We start from the raw sequence: 4,689 nt of genomic DNA on the forward strand, positions 1-4,689 counted from the left end.
TTCTGTATTTCAACATGATTTGGAGCTTGTTTTTGAAAAGTGCTTATTTCTGTTTTTCAACATGATTTAGAGCTTGTTTTTGGAAAAGTGTTTATTTCTGTATTTCAATGTTGCAACTTGCTGAAAACTGTCCACAGTGTTCCTAAGATCCTGATTCAACAGTACTGAAAAAAAAATTAACTTACAGAGTGCATGAAACATGATTTAGAGCTTGTTTATGGAAAAGTGTTTATTTCTGTATTTCAACATGATTTGGAGCTTGTTTTTGGAAAAGTGTTAATTTCTGTATTTCAACATGATTTGAAGCTTGTTTTTGAAAAGTGCTTATTTCTGTTTTTCAACATGATTTAGAGCTTGTTTTTGGAAAAGTGTTTATTTCTGTATTTCAATGTTGCAACTTGCAGAAACCAGTCCACAGTGTTCCTAACATCCTGATTCAACAGTACTGAAAAAAAATGAACTTACAGAGTGCATGAAACATGATTTAGAGCTTGTTTATGGAAAAGTGTTTATTTCTGTATTTCAACATGATTTGGAGCTTGTTTTTGGAAAAGTGTTTATTTCTGTATTTCAACATGATTTGGAGCTTGTTTTTGGAAAAGGGTTAATTTCTGTATTTCAACATGATTTGAAGCTTGTTTTTGAAAAGTGCTTATTTCTGTTTTTCAACATGATTTAGAGCTTGTTTTTGGAAAAGTGTTTATTTCTGTATTTCAATGTTGCAACTTGCTGAAAACTGTCCACAGTGTTCCTAACATCCTGATTCAACAGTACTGAAAAAAAATGAACTTACAGAGTGCATGAAACATGATTTAGAGCTTGTTTATGGAAAAGTGTTTATTTCTGTATTTCAACATGATTTGGAGCTTGTTTTTGGAAAAGTGTTTATTTCTGTATTTCAACATGATTTGGAGCTTGTTTTTGGAAAAGGGTTAATTTCTGTATTTCAACATGATTTGAAGCTTGTTTTTGAAAAGTGCTTATTTCTGTTTTTCAACATGATTTAGAGCTTGTTTTTGGAAAAGTGTTTATTTCTGTATTTCAATGTTGCAACTTGCTGAAAACTGTCCACAGTGTTCCTAACATCCTGATTCAACAGTACTGAAAAAAAATGAACTTACAGAGTGCATGAAACATGATTTAGAGCTTGTTTATGGAAAAGTGTTTATTTCTGTATTTCAACATGATTTGGAGCTTGTTTTTGGAAAAGTGTTTATTTCTGTATTTCAACATGATTTGGAGCTTGTTTTTGGAAAAGTGTTAATTTCTGTATTTCAACATGATTTGAAGCTTGTTTTTGAAAAGTGCTTATTTCTGTTTTTCAACATGATTTAGAGCTTGTTTTTGGAAAAGTGTTTATTTCTGTATTTCAATGTTGCAACTTGCAGAAACCAGTCCACAGTGTTCCTAACATCCTGATTCAACAGTACTGAAAAAAAATGAACTTACAGAGTGCATGAAACATGATTTAGAGCTTGTTTATGGAAAAGTGTTTATTTCTGTATTTCAACATGATTTGGAGCTTGTTTTTGGAAAAGTGTTTATTTCTGTATTTCAACATGATTTGGAGCTTGTTTTTGGAAAAGGGTTAATTTCTGTATTTCAACATGATTTGAAGCTTGTTTTTGAAAAGTGCTTATTTCTGTTTTTCAACATGATTTAGAGCTTGTTTTTGGAAAAGTGTTTATTTCTGTATTTCAATGTTGCAACTTGCTGAAAACTGTCCACAGTGTTCCTAACATCCTGATTCAACAGTACTGAAAAAAAATGAACTTACAGAGTGCATGAAACATGATTTAGAGCTTGTTTATGGAAAAGTGTTTATTTCTGTATTTCAACATGATTTGGAGCTTGTTTTTGGAAAAGTGTTTATTTCTGTATTTCAACATGATTTGGAGCTTGTTTTTGGAAAAGGGTTAATTTCTGTATTTCAACATGATTTGAAGCTTGTTTTTGAAAAGTGCTTATTTCTGTTTTTCAACATGATTTAGAGCTTGTTTTTGGAAAAGTGTTTATTTCTGTATTTCAATGTTGCAACTTGCAGAAACCAGTCCACAGTGTTCCTAACATCCTGATTCAACAGTACTGAAAAAAAATGAACTTACAGAGTGCATGAAACATGATTTAGAGCTTGTTTATGGAAAAGTGTTTATTTCTGTATTTCAACATGATTTGGAGCTTGTTTTTGGAAAAGTGTTTATTTCTGTATTTCAACATGATTTGGAGCTTGTTTTTGGAAAAGGGTTAATTTCTGTATTTCAACATGATTTGAAGCTTGTTTTTGAAAAGTGCTTATTTCTGTTTTTCAACATGATTTAGAGCTTGTTTTTGGAAAAGTGTTTATTTCTGTATTTCAATGTTGCAACTTGCAGAAACCAGTCCACAGTGTTCCTAACATCCTGATTCAACAGTACTGAAAAAAAATTAACTTACAGAGTGCATGAAACATGATTTAGAGCTTGTTTATGGAAAAGTGTTTATTTCTGTATTTCAACATGATTTGGAGCTTGTTTTTGGAAAAGTGTTTATTTCTGTATTTCAACATGATTTGGAGCTTGTTTTTGGAAAAGGGTTAATTTCTGTATTTCAACATGATTTGAAGCTTGTTTTTGAAAAGTGCTTATTTCTGTTTTTCAACATGATTTAGAGCTTGTTTTTGGAAAAGTGTTTATTTCTGTATTTCAATGTTGCAACTTGCTGAAAACTGTCCACAGTGTTCCTAACATCCTGATTCAACAGTACTGAAAAAAAATGAACTTACAGAGTGCATGAAACATGATTTAGAGCTTGTTTATGGAAAAGTGTTTATTTCTGTATTTCAACATGATTTGAAGCTTGTTTTTGAAAAGTGCTTATTTCTGTTTTTCAACATGATCTAGAGCTTGTTTTTGGAAAAGTGTTTATTTCTGTATTTCAATGTTGCAACTTGCAGAAACCAGTCCACAGTGTTCCTAACATCCTGATTCAACAGTACTGAAAAAAAATGAACTTACAGAGTGCATGAAACATGATTTAGAGCTTGTTTATGGAAAAGTGTTTATTTCTGTATTTCAACATGATTTGGAGCTTGTTTTTGGAAAAGTGTTTATTTCTGTATTTCAACATGATTTGGAGCTTGTTTTTGGAAAAGGGTTAATTTCTGTATTTCAACATGATTTGAAGCTTGTTTTTGAAAAGTGCTTATTTCTGTTTTTCAACATGATTTAGAGCTTGTTTTTGGAAAAGTGTTTATTTCTGTATTTCAATGTTGCAACTTGCAGAAACCAGTCCACAGTGTTCCTAACATCCTGATTCAACAGTACTGAAAAAAAATTAACTTACAGAGTGCATGAAACATGATTTAGAGCTTGTTTATGGAAAAGTGTTTATTTCTGTATTTCAACATGATTTGGAGCTTGTTTTTGGAAAAGTGTTAATTTCTGTATTTCAACATGATTTGAAGCTTGTTTTTGAAAAGTGCTTATTTCTGTTTTTCAACATGATTTAGAGCTTGTTTTTGGAAAAGTGTTTATTTCTGTATTTCAATGTTGCAACTTGCAGAAACCAGTCCACAGTGTTCCTAACATCCTGATTCAACAGTACTGAAAAAAAATTAACTTACAGAGTGCATGAAACATGATTTAGAGCTTGTTTATGGAAAAGTGTTTATTTCTGTATTTCAACATGATTTGGAGCTTGTTTTTGGAAAAGTGTTTATTTCTGTATTTCAACTTAATTTGGAGCTTGTTTTTGGAAAAGGGTTAATTTCTGTATTTCAACATGATTTGAAGCTTGTTTTTGAAAAGTGCTTATTTCTGTTTTTCAACATGATTTAGAGCTTGTTTTTGGAAAAGTGTTTATTTCTGTATTTCAATGTTGCAACTTGCTGAAAACTGTCCACAGTGTTCCTAACATCCTGATTCAACAGTACTGAAAAAAAATGAACTTACAGAGTGCATGAAACATGATTTAGAGCTTGTTTATGGAAAAGTGTTTATTTCTGTATTTCAACATGATTTGGAGCTTGTTTTTGGAAAAGTGTTTATTTCTGTATTTCAACATGATTTGGAGCTTGTTTTTGGAAAAGTGTTAATTTCTGTATTTCAACATGATTTGAAGCTTGTTTTTGAAAAGTGCTTATTTCTGTTTTTCAACATGATTTAGAGCTTGTTTTTGGAAAAGTGTTTATTTCTGTATTTCAATGTTGCAACTTGCTGAAAACTGTCCACAGTGTTCCTAACATCCTGATTCAACAGTACTGAAAAAAAATTAACTTACAGAGTGCATGAAACATGATTTAGAGCTTGTTTATGGAAAAGTGTTTATTTCTGTATTTCAACATGATTTGGAGCTTGTTTTTGGAAAAGTGTTAATTTCTGTATTTCAACATGATTTGAAGCTTGTTTTTGAAAAGTGCTTATTTCTGTTTTTCAACATGATTTAGAGCTTGTTTTTGGAAAAGTGTTTATTTCTGTATTTCAATGTTGCAACTTGCAGAAACCAGTCCACAGTGTTCCTAACATCCTGATTCAACAGTACTGAAAAAAAATTAACTTACAGAGTGCATGAAACATGATTTAGAGCTTGTTTATGGAAAAGTGTTTATTTCTGTATTTCAACATGATTTGGAGCTTGTTTTTGGAAAAGTGTTTATTTCTGTATTTCAACATGATTTGGAGCTTGTTTTTGGAAAAGGGTTAATTTCTGTAT

This window comes from Salvelinus fontinalis, chromosome 4 (genome assembly GCF_029448725.1).
Source record: "Salvelinus fontinalis isolate EN_2023a chromosome 4, ASM2944872v1, whole genome shotgun sequence".
NCBI classification, from domain to species: Eukaryota; Metazoa; Chordata; class Actinopteri; order Salmoniformes; family Salmonidae; genus Salvelinus; species Salvelinus fontinalis.